At 36.9% G+C, this 21,774-nt stretch overlaps 1 long non-coding RNA gene and 1 pseudogene across 2 annotated transcripts in view; both read right to left on the reverse strand.

Annotated features, from left to right (window-relative positions):
• Window positions 1-7,996: 7,996 nt before the first annotated feature.
• LOC135321740 (uncharacterized) overlaps window positions 7,997-21,774 on the reverse strand; it is a 140,505-nt gene continuing 126,727 nt past the window's right edge. For both annotated transcript variants that reach the window (XR_010381773.1, XR_010381774.1), the window contains exons 4-5: window positions 9,356-9,613; window positions 7,997-8,238 (exon numbers count right to left, since the gene is read on the reverse strand). This is a non-coding gene — a long non-coding RNA (uncharacterized LOC135321740). The remainder of the gene's footprint in view (window positions 8,239-9,355; window positions 9,614-21,774) is intronic.
• Window positions 14,290-14,462, reverse strand: LOC116154145 (U4 spliceosomal RNA; annotated as a pseudogene).

Below are 21,774 nucleotides of genomic sequence, written 5' to 3' on the forward strand. Positions count from 1 at the left end.
ACTACCCAAAGGGATTCTAATTCAACAGGTAAGACGGAGTCCAGGCAATTCTGTCTTTTAAAAACTCCAGCAATTCTAGTGGAAGAACAGGCTTGGTAACTACTGCCTTTGACTAAAGCTCTTCAGTACACATTATTTTAGCTGGGCTTTAATTCTCTTAATATTTAGGTTTACCTGTCTGGTCTCCCCTACCTCAAACACAGATCTTTTGTTACATAGTCACAAAAACACTGATTCAATTTTTTTCTTTTTTAAAGTTGAAGTGCACAAATTTTTAATATTTTAAAAATTCTGGTAATGGTAATATATGTAAATAATTTACTTATATATTACATTTATAACTCAAAAATAGAAAAGTTAACAAATCTGCAAAAAAAAAAATATTAACTAAGACATAGAGGTTGGGATATTTTAGATTAATAAAAATCTCTGAAAACTATGCTCATTTGTAGATTCTATGATGTTAGTCAAATCCAGATTGTATAAAAAGCTTAACAAATTAAATGGAATGGATAGAATTCCAACTGCTTTTCTGTATTTTAAGCAAAAGAAGTGTTAGAATGACCATAAGGAATTTGATAATATAATTTATGAATCTGAGAAAGTGGCTGATTATATTCTACAGAAATTCTAAAGTGGGATGTTTAAGGAAGTCTATGTTGAGAATAATTTTAAATACTGAAGAGGCCATGGAGAAATAATTGTTGTCTTTTTAAAAAATTCTTAATATTATATAATAATTATCTATTCTTTATTTTACATAAAATAACTACTTTTCCATTTTATTACAATTGTATACATATAATTTGTTAAATTGAATTTCACTTCCAAACAACTAGAAAAAACAACATTGTTTGCTTCAATGTGTGTATTATAGTTAGCTACCAGCACTGGGATGAGCAGTATCTAGAAATGAATTTGTAAATAAAATGAAAAGGCAACCTACCAAATAGGAGAAACTATTTTGCAAACTGTCTACAGAATAATGGGTTAGTATTCAAAATATATAAAGAACTCACGTAATTCAATAACAAAAAGAAAACCTGATTAAATGGGCAGAAGACCTGACAGACATGTTTCCAGAGAAGACATACAGATGACAACACATACATGAAAAGGTACTCAACATCATTAATCATCAAGGAAACGCAAATCAAAACCATGAGAGGTCACCTCACATCTGTGAGAATGGCTATTACCAAAAAGACAAGAAATAACAAGTATTGGTGAGGTTGTGGAGAAAGGGGAATCCTTGTGCACTATGAGTGGGAAAGTTAAATTGGAGCAGTCAGTATGGAAAACAATACAGAGAGCTCTCAAAATATAAAAGATAGAACTACCATATGAACCAGCAATCCCAGTATTTGAAGGAAACAAAGAGATATCTGCACCTCATGTTGACTGCAGCACTATTTACAATAGCCAAAACATGGACACAACCTAAGAGTCCATCAATGGACAAATAAAGAAAATGTGATTTTATATATATATAAATTATATATATATATATATAACACATATAAGTATGTTGTCTATATAAGATACATATATCATATATACATATGTAATATATCACATATATTATATACATATATATAGTATCATATTTATACATTTAGCCCTTGAACAGCACAAGTTTGAACTGCATTGGTCTACTTATATGTGGATTTTTTTTTCAATAAATACATCGGAACGTTGGAGAATTGTGACAATTTGAAAAAAAACTCTCAGATGAATTGCATACCCTAGAAATATCAAAAAAAATTAATAAAAAGGTATGTCATGAATGCACAAAATATATGTAGATACTACTGTATTTTATCATTTACTAACATAAACTACACAAATCTATTATAAAAAAAATTATCAGAACTTACACTCACTACACTTACAGATCGTACATGGCACCATTCGCAGTTGAGAGAAATGTAAACTAACAAGAACATGCAGTATCAAATACAGCATAAAATAACTATAGTGCATAGTGAAATACTGTAATAATTTTTTAGCCACCCTCTGTTGCTATCATGGTAAGCTCAAGTGTTGCCGAGTATCCTTAAAATGCCACGTGACCCTAATCATCTCCATGTGAGCAGTTTGTCTCTTCAGTAAATTGCTTATCACAGTAAAATGTGATCTCTTGCGGTTCTCACCTATTTTTCATAGTGTTTAATGCAAAACAATACACCTTGAATAGCACCGTGGGACCCATACGAAGTGCCACTAGTAATGCTCGAAGTGATCCCAAGGAGCAGAGAAAAGTCATGCCATTGACAATAAAAAGTTGAATTACTTGATATGTGCTGTAGACTAAAGTTTGTAGCTGTGGTTACCCACCATTTTAAGATAAGTGAATCCAGCTTTAAGGACCATCATGAAAAAAGAAAAGGGAGGGGGAATAGCTCAGGGACAGAGCACATGCTTAGCATGCACGGGGTCCTGGGTTCAATCCCCAGTACCCCCATTTAAAAAAAAAAGAAAATTTGTGAAGCCATCACTGCAGCTATGGCACAGGTATAAAATCCTTCCACTTTCTGTGAAATAACTTTTTCTCTCATATTGAAAACGTAGCTTTTATGTGCATGCAGGACTGCTGTAAGAAAGGCATACCTACAGACTCAAAATAGGATTCTAGAAAAAGCAAAGTAATTACATGACAACTTAAAGCAAAGAGAAAGAGAAGGATCTCAAACTGAAGAATTTAATGCCAGCAAAGGGTGGTTCAATGATTCTGGAAAGAGGTTTGGCTTAAAAAATGTCAAGATAACAGGAGAAGCACGATCTGCCAACCAAGAGGCGGCAGAGGAGTTCCCAGGTGCCATTAAGACAATCGGTGAGGAGAAAGAAGATCTGCCTAAACAGGTTTTTAATGCAGAGAAAAGTGTCCTATTCTGGGGGAAAATGGCACAGAAGACATTTATTAGTAAGGAAGAAAAGCAAGCACCAGGATTTAAGGCAAGAAGGGATAGGCTAAGTCTACACTTTTGTGCAAATACAGTCAGGTTTATGATCAGGACTGTCTTTATCTATAAAGCTGCTAACCTCTGAGCCTTGAAGAGAAAAGATAATCACCAGCTGCTAGTCTTTTGGTTGTACAAGAAATTCTGGACAAGAACACTTTTTCTGGATTGGTTCTACTGATGCTTCGTCCTTGAAGTCAGGAAGTGCTTTGCCAGTAGAGGACTGCCTTTTAAAGTTCTTTTGATATCAGACAGTAACCCTGGTCACCCACAGCCCCATGAGTGCAATACTGAAGGCATCAACTTGCCTCCAAACACAACATCTCTAGTTCAGCCTCTAGATCAGGGGGTCATAAGGACCTTTAAGGCTCATTACACATGGTGCTCTATGGAAAGGACGGTCAACGCTATGGAAGGGAACCTTGATAGAGGGAACATCATGGAGGTCTGGAAGGATTACACCAGTGAAGGTGCCCCTGCTGTCATAGAAAAAGCAGTGAAAGCCATCAAGCCCAAAACAATAAATTCTTGCTGGAAGGAACAGTATCTAGATGTCATGACTTCACAGGATTCAGGAAAGAACCAATCGAGGAAATCACAAAGGAGATTGTCAATATGGCCCAAAGGGTGGGGAGTGTGAAGGGTTTTAAGATACGGATCTTAAGAGAAATGCAAGAGCCAATAAACAGCACCCCAGAGGAATTAACAGAGGACAAACCGATGGAGATGAGTGCCTCCAAACCAGTGCCACACAATGAGGAAGAAAACAGAGAGAAAGCAGTGCCAGACAACCAACTGACGTTAGACAATCTGGCAGAAGGGTTCCTATCATTCAAGTCTGCTTTTGACTTCTTTTGAGACATGGACCCTTCTATGATAATGGTGCTGAAATTAAAGCTAGCAGTGGAAGAAGGATTGGTACTGTAGAGAAGCATTTTTAGAGAAATGAAAAAGCAAAAAAGACAAAAATTACAATGTATTTCCATAAAGTATACAGGTTATTACTGAGTATGCCTGCCTCCCCTTCCACCGCCTCCACTTCTCTGCCACCCTGAGACAGCAAGACCAACCCCTGTTCCTCCTCCTCCTCAGTTTACTCAGTGTGAAGATGATGAAGAACTTTGATGGTCCACCTCCACTTAATGAACATTGAATAATCATGTGTCTGTTGGCCATCTATATGTCTTCATTGGAGAAGTATCTGTTTAGGTCTTCTGCCTAATTTTTGATTGGGTTGCTTATTTTTCTGTTATTGAGTTATATGAACTGCTTGTGTATTCTGGAAGTTAAGCCCTTGTCAACTGTATCTTTTGCAAATATTTTCTCCCATTCCATAGGCTGTCTTTTCATTTTGTTTATGGTTTCCTTTGCTGTGCAAAAGCTTATAAATTTAATTAGGTCTGCTTTGTTTATTTTTGTTTTTATTTCTATTGCCTTGGTATACTGACCTAGGAAAACATTATGATTTATGTCAGAAAATGTTTTCCCTATGTTCTCTTCTAGATTTATGGTGTCAAGTCTTTAAGCCATTTGAGTTTACTTTTATGTATAGTGAGACAGAGTATTCTAACTTCATTGATTTACATGTCTGTTTTTGTGCCAATTCCATGCTGTTTTAGGTACCATACCTCTGCAGTATCGTCTGAAGTCTGGGAGGGTTATGCCTCTAGATTTGTTCTTTTTTTTTCCAGTATTTCTTTGGCAATTCTGGGTCTTTTATGATTCTATATAAATTTTAGGATTATGTGTTCTATTTCTGTGAAAAATATCCTGAGTAATTTTAAAAGGATTGCATTAAATCTGCAGATTGCTTTGGGTAGTATGGCCATTTTAACAATATTAATTCTTTCAATCCAGGAGTGTGGGGTATCTTTCAATTTTTTAAATCATCTTTAATTTCATTTATCAACGCTTCGTAGTTCTAAGCATATAAGTCTTTCACCTCCTTGGTCACGTTTATTCCTAAGTATCTTTTTAAATGCAATTTTAAAAGGGTTTTTTTTTTTGTTTTTTTTTTTTTTACTTTTCTGATATTTCATTGCTAGTGTAAAAAAATGCAACAGATTTCTGTATGTTAATCTTGTAACCTACTATCCTGCTAAATTTGTTTATCACCTCTGGTAGTCTGTGTGTGGAGTCTTTGGGTTTGTATATATAGTGTCATGTCATCTGCATATTGTGCATTATGCATATGACTGTAATACTGAATGCCATAAAAATTTTGAAATGATTCATTCATTAGCGTATAGGCTGGTCTCTGAGAAGCAACTGTATCAAATACACTAGGTACCATAAAATAATAATATTGCTGCTTCTTTGTTATCAATGCACGAATTGTTATACCTATAAATATGAATTTCTTTTCCATGTTGTTTTTTCATTTTTGATGTCCAGTGTTAGTAATATGTATAACATCTGCAGTGTTTTGTGTCAAAGAAGATAATATTGACACAGGTACTTATAGATGATTCATGCTGTAAACAAATGATGTAAACTTACGGTATCAATAAATACAGTACAGTACTGTAAATGTATTATCTCCTATGATTTTCTTAATAAAAACTTTCTTTTCTTGATCTTATTTATTGTAAGAACATAGTACATTAATACATATAACATATAAAGTATTAATAGGCTTTATATAATTGGTAAGGCCTCTGCTTAACAGTAGACTACTGACAGTTAGGTTTTGGGGGTGTCAAAAGTTATGCACAAATTTTTGACTGCACAGAGGGTCAGGACCCCTAACCCCTGCATTGTTCAAAGGTCAGCTGTATATTTGTATATGCATGTGTATGTGTAAAAAAATATATATAATGGAATGTTATTTGGGCATAAAAAAGGAGATCATGCCATTTGCGACAGCTTGGATGGACATGGACTGTGAGGGTATTATGCTAAGTGAAATAAGTCAAACAGAAAAACAAGTATCATATGATCTCACACATGGAATCTAGACAAACAACCGAACTCCTGAATACAGAGAACAGACTGGTCAAAGGTGAGGTTGATTGGGGGGGGGAGTGGCAGTGACATAGATCAAGGGTGTCAAAAGGTATAAACTTCAGTTACAAAATGTCATGCAGATATAATGTACACCATAGGGACTATAGTTAATAATACTGTATTGTATATTTGAAAGTTGCTAAGAGTAATACTTAAAATTTTTCATAAGGAAAAAAATGTAACTATGCGTGGTGATAGACGTTAACTAGATTTCTTGTGGTGATCATTTCATAACATTCAAATATTGAACCATTATGTTGTGTACCTGAAATGAATATGATATTATATGTAAATTTATATATAAAATTTTAAATGCTAGTACACAAGTTCTACTCTCAAGGATGCTATCTAGAGTGGAGAAATTTTAGCTCTAAATGCTCTCTAGGTGGTTCTAATGTGCAGCCCAGGTTGAGAACCACTGATCTAGAGGGAGGCAGATACACATATAAGATTCAGACACAAGTAAGTTCAGGGGTCAGTGACCCAGATTCAGAATGTCACTTCAAGATGTCAGAGACCCAGGCTCCTTCTATCTTGCTGCTCTACCATGACCTACACTGCCCAGATCATCTCAAGTCCAGGGTGACAATGCCAGTTCTGGCCATCATGCCCACATTCCAGAAGGCAGAAATGGAAGAGTATGCCTTCTGTCAGTAAGAAAACATCTTAGAGGCTGGACATTCCACTTTCCCTTTCATTCCATTTGTCAGACCCTAAATGTACAAGATCACTCCTCGATAACAGAGGCGGAAAACGTAATTTTTCCTTTTTTGGATAGCATCTGCTCAGTTAAAAATCACAAATTGCATCACGATAGGAAAAAGGAAGAAAGGATATCAAGAAATAATACCTAGGTTCTTCCTCAGGAGTTGAAATTCTATAGCAGTAGGTGCAGCTATAATTGGTAAGGAAATTGGCAAATAAGACTGCCAGTCAAGTTTCTGGACACGGAGGGAGAAAGTTCATCTTTCTCACCGATTTTCACACTACTACTAGCTCAGGATGGCATTTTCAAATATTCTTGGGTTAACTCTAGATGGAAACTGTTAGGCGCCAAGATAGTGACTTCACTTTCAAGGAACAGGAAATGAAAGGGAAAGCGTCAGAATTCAGGCAGAAATAATTTCTTCTCAAACTCAAACTCATTTGTTTTCTTGCTTCTTATCCACGAGCCAAAGTGCTAGATATGTGAGGTACTTTCCAAGACTGTCTTTCCAGTGCTAAGTGTAATGTCAACTTTAATTGAGTCTGTCAAAGGCATCTCTTTGACTCTGGAGGCACCTTTGGGAGATCCTGGCCCAGAGAACTCCTTTCAGTAAGTCTCAAATAGGGTTAACAGAAGCCAGAAACCAAGCTGAGGGTATTTAAGATGATTCATCTCCTAAGATAATGGCAGCCAAGAACAGGAGCAATTGGCTGCCACCAGAACCCAATTTTGAGCAATTAAGCCACAATGTGTGAGAAAGATCTAGGTGCAGAGACACACAGGGACAGGTGCCCTGATACTGTGATCAGTTAACTATAAGCTTGCAATACATGGTTCTTACCACAAAAAGACTTCTATTTCTCACAGGACGAATGACATCTTAAAATTCAACATAAATCATTTCCTTGGACAACATTTTTAGATCGTTTTTAAATAGATATATTTTTAAATACAAAGCGTAGCGGAGGAATCAGGCAGAGAGCACTTGACCCAAGTGAGTGGGGTTAACGTTAACTATAAGAGGACAAATTGTATCCACGTTTGCTGAAGAATGCCATCACTGCTATGATACTACTGGCCAGAAAAACAAGTAAATCATAATCTAAATCTAATCATGAAAACATCAGTTTTACTCAAATGGCAATCCACACATAGCGCCCATAGTCCCTAATCTCTACTAGTGCACTTAAGTGGTTAACCTTCCTTCAGTATTCTACAGATCCCGTCTCTTCCAACCAGTCTCTTTCAGAAAGGAGGAACAACAGAGATACAGAATGTAAATGTTCACATGTTCTAAAGCCAAGGCATTTTAGGAGGAAAAGAGGACACTGCACTGACCCAGGACAGGACATTTACCTGAGAACCTTCTGTTTCTTCCTTTTCCTTGACCGGGTTTCTTCCTCAAGTGAGATAAGGTGGAGAAATCACATAAGCATCTTGAGAATATGCCTTTAATGGCTTCAGCGCAGCCTCTTCGCCTGTTGCATCAGAACCACAGGAAGAAAGGACTTGGAATACACTCTCCCCTGTGCTTCATCTCAGAAGAAATTCAGGAACAGTGAGCTCCTACATGAAGACCAAATTTTGAGTTTCTTCTTCCCTGTCTCCAGGGGCCCTCTCCTCCTACACATGCCCCCAAATTTTGCTAAAGCACGGCTAACGTGTGCTGCTCTGCCCTACCCCGACCGTACCCACGGAGAGCCGACTCTATTACGTCCGCTCGGACCAAAAGCTCGACTCAATTCCCCTAATATACTCAGAAGCCCTCATCCTTAACCCTGGCCTCACCTTAGAATCACCTGAAGCACTGAATTAAAGCAACACTGATGTTCCCACCCAGACGAACTTAAAGACTCTGTGGGGGAGGGCACAGGTGACAACAGTTCCTTAAAGCTCCAAGTGATCCCCCTTGGAAGCCTGGGTATAGAGTTACTTATTTTAGCCTTGCTTCTCAAGCTTTAATGTGCATAAATAACACTTGCATGGATGTTCACTAGATTTGTTGTGGTGATCATCTCACAATACAGACACATATGGAATCATTTATTACGCTGTACACCTGAAACTAATATGGTGATCTATGTCAATTAAATCTCAATAAAAAATCACTTGGAGATTAGAAAAGAAAAAGAAAAATACAGAAAAGAGAATTAGTCAGGATCTAGTCTTCCCTGAGTTCTTAACCCTAGCTCAGAATGTGACCTGGGTTATTTGAAAAATATGACTCTTCTTAGAAGGAAAAAAACCAATGAAAAGAACATTCAGAAGAGATCCTAGGTCATACCTTTTCTTCTTTTCTCTGCTCAAGTTCTAGGAGAAAAGCTAATCTTAAAAATTTTTTTAATTAAAAAAATAAATTTGATTCACATGAGGAGAAAAGATGTCTTAAATTTCTAAAGGATGTTCTAGGCAGCGGTAGCTGCCCTATTTACAGAACTTTATAGAGCAGAAACAGAGAAACACAGGCATAGGGCAATCAGCTAGGCTTTTTGCAGGAGTTATATAGCAAATTAAAAAAAAAACCCATTTAAGATCACGAATGATTCCCTTAAGTACTGAATGAAGACCCAACTTAATATGTACAGTGATGACACAAATAGAATGTTTTTTTTAAAAAACTAGGAACTTTTCCATAGAATCCAATCATTTTTAATGGGATTGAATGTTTTAATACATAACTCACCTAAAATTCCAGCTGGAAAACTTTATGGTACTGTCCCTTCACGTCCAATGCCTGCAATTGCATTCTTGGGCCGTGTGCTGCTGAGATTCTGAAACATGTATTTTTCAACCAGATGTTTTAATTGCATGCAGGCACCGTCGCTGACTATTAACAGTGATGATTGAAGAGAGAGGTATTACTTTTCAGGGTGAAGGTCAAATTTCGATTTTTTTAATCTCCTTTCATTTTGGTCTCATTTCTTTTTAATTCTGTATTATCCTATGACAGGAAAATGAAACAAAAGGAAAAGGAAGTTTACACACATTTTATTTTAAGTTACAGTTTATATGAGCATCAAACATGAGTGTTTTATTTAATTCTTCAGGTTGATACCTTTCTGGTTTCCTGAAATATAATACCCATTAATCCCTGTTTGCAGACACCTTGAAATATTTATTGAATAATACAATACAGATTCTAAAACATAATCTTCTTTTATGAATACTGGCACAATTTCACCCAGCTCTGTGGAAGATTTAAGAAAAATGGCAGGGCAAGATCAGACATTGTTTACATCTCACCTCCAGCAAGATATAACTTTACTCTTGGCTGACCTTTAAGCAAAAGCAATGGTTATGTAACCAAGTAAGCTAAAAACTAAACAGGAAAAGTCACAGAGCCAGGGATGAACTACAAACTTACACTATTTGTTAAACTGAGATTTTTATCATGTTGCTCAAAGAAACACTAAAGTTTCCCAAATGGAAAAATGTGACCGATATTTAATCTTTCCTATCTGAATGTATACATAAATATTTCACTATTTAAAAGAAGTTTTTTAGGAGTCTACTATAAAATGCATTGCAGTATTTTGCAATGTTAAGCAGTATTACTCTTTGCCAGAATGAAATTTCTGAATGAACTGCATTCTATCTTCACATAAATATTGGTTATAATTAATGTTCATGTTATATTTTTCCTAAAACAGACATCCTAGGTTGTTCTTAAACAGATTTATCTTTGGAAAATTTTAAATATAGCCTTATCCAGGGGCACAAGAATAAATTGTTAGAGTCTTTTTTTAGCTGTATCATTTTTTGCAGCATATAATCAAGTTAATAGTGACTACATTAATGTTCAATAGGAAAAAAAACAGTAATTCTTGCCAAGGGAAAAAAAAATACCAAGGAAATAGCACAACCTGGAAATACTCTAAGATTCTGAAAGATCTTGTTTTTAGTAACATATAAATATCTTTAGCAAATTATAGGTCCTTTTTGACATCCCAATAATCAGAGTATGTTTAAGTTTTTGCCAAAATTGAAGTCATCTAGTATATTTTATATTTCACATGCAGTATAGAAACTTTAATATATCTATTAATCATTTTAAAATCATTTAAACAATGAAGCTATACCACAAATTGTTATCAAAGAAACGTGAAAAGAAAGCTGGAGAGTAAGAGATGAAATTGCACTGAAAATGTATGATTTGAGTTAACATGTTGGATGCTGTACATTTGCATTGAACAGGACACAGATTGCTTACAGTCTAGTGGATGAGACACAAATAAGAAATAAGCAATTAAAACACCGTGGGACAATTAGTCTAACAGGAAAAATCATATTCTAGTACCTTGCAAGGGCACCTAAATGAGTCTTGGCAGAGGAAGGGTCATCAGAAGAAAAATTCTTGTCTTAGAAGGAGCAACAATAAGCCAAAAGGAACACAAGCCATCACAGAAATAGAGGTCACTTGATAAGACTGGAGTAATGAGTATAATGGACTTTGGGAGGTGGGAGGTGAAGGGTGAGGCTGAGGAAGGAAGCAGATCTGGAAGCGCCTGTAACAAGGTAAGGAGCTTAAATCTTCTAAAAGAATAAAAAGAAATAACCAACAACCACACCAAAGGGCGCTGACACGACTGTCAGCAGTTTGGGGTGATCCTTCTGGTTGCATTGGGAGGATGAATGGAAGGGATCAAACACCAAAATCTAGGAGGAGAGTCAAGACTGGGAGCTGTATTAGGGTTCCCCAAAGAAATAGAAACAGCAGGATATAAAGGTTTACATAAGAGGAAATCAGTTACAGGAACCAGTTCACGGCGTTATGGAGGCCAAGAAGTCCCACAAACTGCTGCCTACAAGCTGAAGAACCAGGAAAGATGGTGGTAAAATAATTCAGCTCAAGTCCAAAGGTCTGAGAGCCCATGGGAGTGAGGGGATAGAGTGGTCACTGGTCTAAGTCCCAGACTCTGAAGGCCCAAGAATCTGGAGCTTCGATATCTGAGGGAGAAGATGGAGGTCCCAGGTCAAGAAAAGAGAGAGAATTTGCCCAAGTCTTACCTTTTTTTTATTCTATTAGGCCCTCAACAGATTGGATGGTGCCTCCCCACATTGGTGGGGGTGACTCTCTTAACTCAGTCTCCTGAATCAAATGCTAATCTCTTCCAGAGATACCTCACAGATACACCCAGAAATAATGTTTTACCAGCTATCTGGGATCTCTTAGCCCAGTCAAGCTGACATACAAAATTAACCATCATAGGAGCCTGTAGCATTAATTCAGGTGAGAGGTTATAAAAGCACTGGGAAAGGAGAGAAAATAGATTTTGGAGCTATTTAGGAGGTATGGGATCGAATGTACACAGGGAGGGAAAGCAAAATACCCCTGGCACTCACTGAAATAGGAACATGGAAAGAGGACTAGGTAAAGGGAGGGAGGGTGATAAATGCAGTTGTAGACATGCTGTCCATCCTTTGAAAAGCCTGGATCTGGGTGTCAAATAAGCAGTTGGATACATGGGAAGATCTGGTGGAGAGGCATCATGGAGTTGTGATATACAAATGAGATTAAAAATTGACATCTTTTCCAAATACACTTGACCCTTGAACAATGCAGGGGTTAGGGGTGCCAGCAGTTGAAAATCCAAATATAACTTACAGTCGCTCTCCATATCCACGGTTCCATACCTGCAGATTCAACCAACTGTGCATCACGCGGTACTGTCGTATTTACTACTGAAAAGAACCCATGTGGAAATGGACCAATGCAGTTCATACCCATGTTGTTCAAAGGTCAATTGTTTACATATGCAATTCAAAGAACACCATCATCTAAATGCATTATATATAATGTTTTTACTAAAGCAATAATAGTCTGATCAAGAAAGTAAACAATGATGTGACCAGGATACCTTTTTGAAAGAACTGGAAAAGTATCAATGAAATTTAAAAAAAAAAAGCAAAACAGTAAGCTTAGACTGAAGATGAAAAATGTAATGGGACTCGATTCAGAATTTGTCCTTTATTTAAAGAGACACGGTCTAGCAGCTGTTTTGATGTTGCTCTTGTGTTTTATTTTTGTTTATTTGTGGAATCAGTAGGTCTCAGTAAGATCACTCAGCTTTTACAGCATCGTAAGGCAATCTGTTTCCAAAACCAGCTGTAACTATCTACTTCCCATGGAGGAAAGATCCATCAATTACAGCTCAGGTTATTTGTCAGTTATGTAGCTTAAAAATTCTTTGGCAGATAGGATTAAAGTGTGAGAATTGATCCTGAACTCCAGCTGAGGGGCCTGTGAAATTATAAAGATAATATGTTCACTACAACATCTCCTGCTGCCCAATTTAAAAATGCTGGGTAGGAGGTCAGTGGAAAGGGAAAGCAGTTGGATGGCACTATTTGAAATATTTTAAATAAATGTTTTGTGAGAGACTAACATATTATGTAAAATGAATGATTTTTTTTTTTTTTTTTTTTTTTTTTGGCTAAGCAGAATCTTCATCCAATCACTTAATTTATGAATGAGAGGTTTCACTTAGACTTGGGTCTTCTGGTCAATCCAGTTATTAGCAGAGCATTTTCTCCAGGGTATAATTTTTAATGCCTTGTCTAGTCTTTTTTATTTTGAATGACTAATAAGAAACACTTTGGTTTTTTCCTACTTTTTCCTCAACAAACTATTCTGTGGTCTAATAATTCTCACATAGACAAACTCGCTTACAACCTTCTGCAGGGATATTTAATCACTTTATGAACAGATCTGCTGCTCAGAAGCAGTGTGGAAACTCTTATAGATCCCAAGGTTGTTACTCTGTAAGTTGGCTGGGTGAACCAAAACAAACATAAATCATGACACCTTGGGTGCAGGGAGGATAATAATAGCTCAGTGGTAGAGTGCATGCTTAGCATGCATGAGGTCCTGGGTGCAATTCCCAACACCTCCATTAAGAAAAAATAAGATAAAAGTACTTTTTAAAATGACATCTTTGGGTTTTTCTTTGGAATAGCCAGCTATCCTGAAATCAAATAGTTAATCACATACAAAAGCTGAGGTTGCTTGACTGATTTGTCCCAGATGGATTTTAGGTATATACAAAGCAGCATACAGTGTAGCAAAATAAAAATAATTCCCAACTTGTTGGAAGAATGGAAGGAAAAGAACATGAAGGTGGGAAGAAAGAAGGAACCAGGAATAAGGGCAGGACACAAGATGCATGAGGTGGAATCCAGTGGCAAAAGATAAACTCAATGCGTGCTCTAAGCTTGAAACATCAAGTAGAAAATTGCATTTAATTACAAGTTTGACAGTATCTACGAGGGAAAAATGAAGCATTAGTGAAACAGTCTGTCAAGTTTTGATTTGCAATCTGAGAGGAAGAGAAGGGACCCTTTATACAGGAATGAACAATAAGTTCCCATCATTACAGGAGACATAGCGAGGGCTTCTCTCACTGTGTCTAATGATGTCCCTCACAGAAGCGGCTGATGTAACGCCTGTGTTGTAAGAGAAATCTCAGAAGTGGGAGAGAATTAGGTGTTGAATTACCAATATGACTCCCGGTCAGGAAAGGTTAAGAGCCCCAAGTATATCATTACAGTTTATTTACTGAAAAATAGAAAGTAATAAAATAAACAGTACACTGTGCAAAAATTTTATGTTGTGATTTGTTTTAGAGCTTAACAAGCCGGAATGGCCAGTTAAAAATCCCAGAAATTCAACTATGGCAGAAAGCCTGAGTATTTCAAGCCATCACGGCGGGGTATTGGGAAAAGTTTTCAATTAACAATAATCGTGCCTCGGATAAACCTCATTGGCTATGACCCTGCTGCTGCCCAAAGCTGAGCTTCCCTAACTTTTTTTTTTAGATATGAATTACATCATTATCTACTTATTTGCCTTCAGACAGATTTTTTTACATAAATAATATATACATATATTTTAAACATATATATATATATATATGTACACACACACACACACACATACTGCTTATTGTTTCTAAGAACTGAACTTCCATAACTTCTAACAGCCTGATTTTGCTGGGGGCAGGTCATGAATAATCCTACCGAGACCCAGATTTCACTTCTGTAAAAAGGAATTAATACTACCAATTCAGAAGTTTTTTCTCAAGATTAAGCAAAATACTGCACATAAACAGCTTTTCATCACACTATCTGAAATACTCTTCCCTTTATATTATCTGAAGGATCTTTTAACTATATCTTGAAGATGTATTTCAGGGATATCAAAGTTGTTTTATAACTACCCCACATGATAATTTATGTGGATTCACAGTTATATGCATAGAGACCTATGAAAGATATTTTCATTGTTATTATTAATAATCATACCCACAATTTTTTGAGCTCCTAGAATGTGGACATCAAGCTAATAAACGCTTGATGTGTTTCACCCTCTGCAACATTAACACAATACTTACGAAGCAAGTGGTATTATTTTACCCATTTTATAAGTGGTGAACTTAAAGGGATAAAGCTACTGAGCTCGGGTTAGAAATGTGAAGTTTGTCAAAGGAGAAGAAGGCAAAACTAAAAGACACTGTATGACAGAAGGGAAAAAAAGAAATATTTAAATACAGAAAACTTCCGTTAGACAACAAAATTAGACCCTTTTAAATTATAGGTATTTACTGATAACTGGTATGGGATTCTTTTATAAGAACATATTCAAAGGCCAATTTTTTTAAAAATTATGTTTAGTACACAGTAAAAGTTTTCAGGTACTTTGAAGAACATCCTAATCTTTGTAATGTTCCAAACCCAGGGAGCCCACACACACCTCTAGATCTGATGTCTATCACCAAAAAGGCCTGGTTCTGCACCACGGCCCTCCCATGGCTAATCTGAGCTTTAGTGCGACAGCAAAAATCATCATGCTCAGTCCCTAAATGCTCACATTTTGTTGTGTATATTTTGGAAAGAATCCTTTCTTTCTTCCTTTCAAACTAGAAAGCTAGTTTTTCAAGGTTCCTAAATAAAAATTCATTTTTACATAAATGAATTACATTTTTACACCTAGTTATTAGAAAAGACACCATTTGCTTTGTTCATTTTGGGTTAAATTGCGTTCCAAGAAAGCAGACAAGAAGAAATTGAGATCTACCTTGCATTCTGTCCAGGGGTTATGAAAACCCCAAAAGACCACGAAGTAAAATGTTGAATCACTAAAAGCACTAAAGAAATGTAAGACATTGTTATTTTACCTGGAACAGCAAGTCTGCCCATAAACTTATAATGGGCTAAATTAATTGCAGTAGTCTGTGAGGATCGCCATAACAAAGTACCACAGACTTAAACAACAGAAATTAAATTCCTCACAACTCTGGAGGCCAGAAGTCCTAGATCAAGATGTCGGCAGGGTTGGTTTCTTCTAAGGCCTCTATTTGGGTTTGTAGATGGCTTCTTCCCCCTGTGTCTTTACATAATCTCTCTGAGTCTGTCTGTATCCCAATCTCTTCTTCATATAAAGACATAAACCATACTGGATTAGGGCCCACCCCAATGACCTCATTTCAACTTAACTACCTTTTTAAAGACCTTATTTCCAAATCCCATCACATCTTGAGATACTGGGGGTTAGGACTTCAAGTATGAATTTGGGGAGGGTGGAGATACAATATAACCTATAATATTAATAGAGTATAAATACAGAGAAAGAATGACACTATGTAATAGCTTAAATGTTTAAATGAGTATCAAAAATAGTATTGTAAATATTGCATAGTAAATGTGTCAATAATAATTTAATAATTTTTATTGATTCATGACCTTAAAATGCCTGAAGAATATCAATTTGCTTGTATGTTTCAGTTGTCGAAGCCAGCTGCATGGGAGATGAGTTCTGTATTCCTCCCACTGTCACCCAACCGTCCTTATGTGTGTATTGCTAGGAGCTGGGAATCAAAAGGGAAAGAATGTACAAACCCTAGAGACTTAATATCTAATTGCAGCAACAGTGTGGATGCTTAAGAGAGAAAGAAGAATAAATAACAATACAAGTTTCCATGTCCTAAATTCCAAATGCAAGATTAGCTGTCTTCCAGATTCTGAGGTCACACCAACCAGCTCTGTGTTGATTTCTAAAGGATTCCAGGAGACAACTAATATTATGTAAATATGCTGATAATTAGTGGAATAGAATTTCAGAAGAGGGAACAATAGTGATACACCTTTTGAAGGCCTCTGATTTCAAATTACCTGATCTTCCTTTGCTTCTCAATGAGGAAGAAATAAAATGTTAAAAAAAAAAAAGTCCCCAATTATTTAAAAGTTCCATTATTTGAAGTCCATTCAAGTGAGGTTTTGCTATAATAAGGGAATGATAATTAGATTAAAAAATTTTTTTATACTTAGTTGACGTGAATTCAGCAAATAAAATTTTATGACTCAAGAGAAAGCAGGGCTGAGTTATTTTGACTACCTGAATCAGACTTAGTATCTCTTTACCCCCATAAAGATTTGGTCTAAATCAATTCTGTATTTCACTGTCAAATGTGGGAGGTGGGGGACAAGGAACAACTTTCGTTCTGTTCTGTGTGTACAACTATTAACAGAAGTCTCTGATAGAGTAGATTAAAAAATGCAAAAGTATATTACTGTGGTCAAAATTCTAAAGTGTTTGATTTTGTGGGTAGACGAACTGAACTTAGCACTGAAGTTAATTAGATTTCCTGTTAGCATTTCAGTATGTAAATGAAGATAATGGCTTAGTTCTAAGCATCAAGAGTCTGCCAAAAGTAGTTTAGAGAAGCGATGGTTAAATGTCCAAGCTCTGGAATCTCAGCGCCTAGACAGGAAGCCCCTAATTTACTACTTGCAAGCCCTTGGGCAAATTGCTCTTTCTCCCTGACGTCTTAGTTTTGTTATCTGTAAACGTGGACAATGACAGTATCTGCCTCATAAAATAACCATGAGGATTTAGTTAGCGCATACATCAGGAAAATGTTTAGCACAAAATTAACAATAAATGTTAGCTATTATTGGCAGCCAATAACTTAGGATATATTTAACATTTTGCTTACAGTTTCTACACAACTGTTTTCAACCTCATCAGCACATCAGAATCATCTGAGAAATTTTTAAAAATAATTCTAACACCTTACCCTCAGAGATTTTGATTAAATTGGTCTCAGATGAGACCCAGACATCTGTGAGTTTTCCAAGTTCCCCAAGTAATTCCAACATGCAGCCAGAGTTGAAAAGATTTGATCCAAACAACCCACAGAGATGCATGGCATCAGACAGCTCTGTCAGTATCTGAGCTGACTGTCAGTATCCTAGAGTAGCTTTCCCCAAACTGTATTCTACGTGACGTTGGCCCACCAAGATGCTCCCTGAAACAAAATACAATAAAAAGTAACTTAAAGGGACAGATGCAGAGTCAACTTAGCTGGATGATGTATACAGCTCTTGAAGCTTCATTTTTTACCTAGCATATTAAAAGACCCGGGGAGTCCTGCTAAAGTAAATGTGTTTATTGCTGATGGACCCAGAATTCTTTCAAGCTTTTTGTGTGAATATTTAACTTCCTTGTGGAATATTTAACTTTATTCTCTACAATACAGTGGTAAATGTCACCAACTATCACTCCTATTTGCTATATCAATTAATTAATAATTGTGTAATTAATACAATACACGTTTACTAACATCTGCTAACCAGGCCCTGAGCTAGGCACTGGGAATTTGAGGCTAAAAGGCACAGGGTTTGGCCATTAGAATCACCCGTGGAATCTTTTTTAAGTAGAGGTACCTGGATTTCACACCAGACCTACTAATCTATGGGAGTGGACCTGCCAAGATGTGTTCTTTAACCTTGCACTGGGATTCTGATAATGCACTGGGTTTGGAAATCACTGATCCATAACCTAACCTAGCCTTTCATGTTAAACCAATCCAGTTGCGTTCTATTTTGCAAATATCAGTGACGAAAACAAAGCTCAAAAGAGAAACTGCCAAACAACCACAGAAAAAGAAAGGAGACAAAAAAGGACAGATGAGAAAGGAGATAGGACAGCAGCACGGAAATGCGGTGGAGCTGAGTGTGCATGTGCGCTGCATTCGTGTGTCTCTGGGCCTAAGTGTGCGTGTGTGTGTGTGTGTGTGTGTGTGTGTGTGTGTTGAGACTGATGGCACTGGCTGGAGAGGGAGCAGGAAAAGAGGGACACTCTGGATCCACCATGGGCTGAGGAAGAACAGATCCCTATCCTTTATCAGAGAGTGACAACAAACACCTCCTGTCCCTTAGCTAAAGACACTGAGGAAGAGGAGGGAACCAGTGTAGGAGGAACGAAGTGATTACAAACTGGGGAATCGAACAGTTTAGGACAACTGACTTCAAAATTGTTCTGATGGCAGAAGAGTTAGGAGTCATCTTGCTCTTTGAGGCACTATATGAAATATTGACATAAGCTCAGAATAGACATACACACTTTTTTTTCAAAGTCAAGTATTACCATTTCCTAGTGGAAGCAGGTGATAGGGTGCAAGACAAACATAAAGGAAAGGGCTGTTGAGAATGTTATCATGCTTCCTCGAATAAAACTCTATTAAAGGTAGGCTCTTAAATGTTGTATGAGCTCACTTACACATGGAATCTATTTTAAAAATAGCCAAACTTAGAGAAACAGAGAGTAGAATGGTGGTTGCCGGGGGCTGGGGGCATGGGTGAAATGGGGAGATGTTGGTTAGTGTCACAAACTTCCAGTTACAAGATGAACAAATCCTGGGGATGTCATGTATAGCATGGTGATTATAGTTAACAGTACTGTATTGCATACTTCAAAATTGCTAAGAGACTCAATTTTAAATGTTACCACCACCAAAAAAATAGTTACGTGAGGTGATGGATGTGTTAACCAACCTTACTAGGGTAATCATTTTACAATATATATGTGTATCAAGGCATAACATCATACACTTCAAATGTATACAATGTGATATATCAAGTATATGTCAATAAAGCAAGAGAAAAATAGTGGGTTCTTATCGGGTCCCAACTTTTATATTTTGGGTATTCCTTAAGGAGCTCGACTTTTAGCTCGATATGTGTAACTACATCCCATATTAAAGCATTACTTTCTCAACCCGAGTCAGAGAAATAGTCCACCTTACCTTTGGAATTTTGTGGGGGAAAATGTGCCCTTTATCCAAACACTAGATGTTATGGTTCTAAGAATACAACCTCAACATTAGAGAGACATGGTAGGTACAATACAGATGTTAGAATTTCTATTTTGGGGGAAGAATATCTAGATATTTTAGAAAGAATGATTGGAACTTTTAGGAAGAAAACCAGATCTTCATAGCATTATGTATAACTTTCAAAATTCACTTATGAAGCTACAAGATGAAAATTAATTTTTAAACTCAATCTCTACAGACATAGTTTAGATACAGAGAAGACATCACTATCAGAGCTACTCACAGTGGCTGAGGGAGGCTGCCCCATACATCTGCAGAAATGAAAGGCCCGGAACATGGCTGCCATCTTGTGGTCTGCAATTAAGCAGGCTTTGGAAGTACTCACAGTGGCTACTTCCTGCCAGAAAACAAAGAATTTCAGGCAACACTGTGCCTGAGATAGGGGCAGAGATTTCAAATCCTGAATACTCATGGAATCCAAATGCTGCCAAAGTATTAGGTTCTAAATGCTGAGAAATAGCAGAGAGTAAGTAAGGACCTATTGAGAGGATTCTCTGATGTAAAGTGATCTTAACTTGATTTCTTCGGAAGACATTACCTAGAATAAGTACACAGCAGAGTGGATAGAGGCTGGAATTTATAGCTGCAAAACAGTAAGAGGGTAGAAAGTGCTCCAACCCTGTGTTCACCACAAGCCTTTCATCAGCAGGCAGAAGAACACAACTTGAAGGACGGGTCTTGTTCTACTTCAAAGCTGAAGAAGAAACCAATTATAGCCAAGATTTGTTAAGCAACCTTGGACTTCTCTGTAGCCTAAATGGATCTCTCTGATTTTTTCTTTGGCTATCAGCCACACACCAAAGACAAGTTTGAATGGGTCAAGATGCTGAGAAGAATTTGGCAGGTTGGAAGAGTTTTTCAGTTTCTAGTAGCCCAGGATAAGCTCATTCTCCAATCTTCAAATCAAATTCCCTACAACCCCTGCTCCGGCCCAGTCCTGGATTGAAGGCTAAATGCCTTGATTTACTTTTATTATGTAGGAGGGTATCATCATGTAATTCCCTATAAGCAACTGGCTACTTGTCCCTAGCACTTAGCAGGCACCAACTATGAATGAAATAAATTCAGTAACTACATGAACTGGGTATAGAAAAAAATATTTTTAGTTGTGATTTGAGAGATGAAGGGTGCTAAATGATAAGCACCAGAGAAGCTGGGGGGACATGAAAAATTGTGGAGGAAACAAGGGGGGCTTTAGGAAACACTGCAGTGAGCTTTGAATTAGGGTGCACTTCATGTTAAAGAGATACAAATGAAGATCAAATTCTCCACTAATGGTTTGGCTCAGGCCAAATATAAGACATACAATTTTGGTGTTTGTACCTAGGTTATAAAAGACTTCTTGAGACCCATCTGCTTTGGGCAAGCACTAAGTTAGGTAGATACTTCACATATACTGCTCCATTTCCTTTCAGAACAACTTTATGAGGCAGAGAGAGGTAAGTTCCTCCTATTTGTCCTCAAGTAAGTGTCATAATCAAAATCTGAAAGTAGGCTTCACTGACTTTACAGCGTATGCTGACTCCACCATACCAGGAAATCATGCCTCTTTCTCTGCTGACGCGTGTTCTTTATTGTGTCTAACTGGGAGCAGACTTTCAGCAGCAGCTGACAGTAGTTATTAACTATTGTCAGGAGCAGCAGCCTAGTCAGAATTACCATCATGTATATTGGGTAAACATTATTACTCACGTAAACAATATGAAAAAAAACGCATTCAGCAGGTCAATTCACTCATCCACTTTGACTGCATTTTGCAGCCCACTCATCTCAACTGGCCATCTGCATAAACTACTTTTCCAAAGAATTAAATATTTCACAGGGCACATAGAAATACTTCTGGTCAACTCACTTCTACTATTAAAATGTGCCATTAATATTTTTCAGGACTATTTTCCTTTTCCATGTCATATAATAAAGCAATAAAACA

Source organism: Camelus dromedarius, chromosome 7 (assembly GCF_036321535.1).
Source record: "Camelus dromedarius isolate mCamDro1 chromosome 7, mCamDro1.pat, whole genome shotgun sequence".
Classification (NCBI taxonomy): domain Eukaryota; kingdom Metazoa; phylum Chordata; class Mammalia; order Artiodactyla; family Camelidae; genus Camelus; species Camelus dromedarius.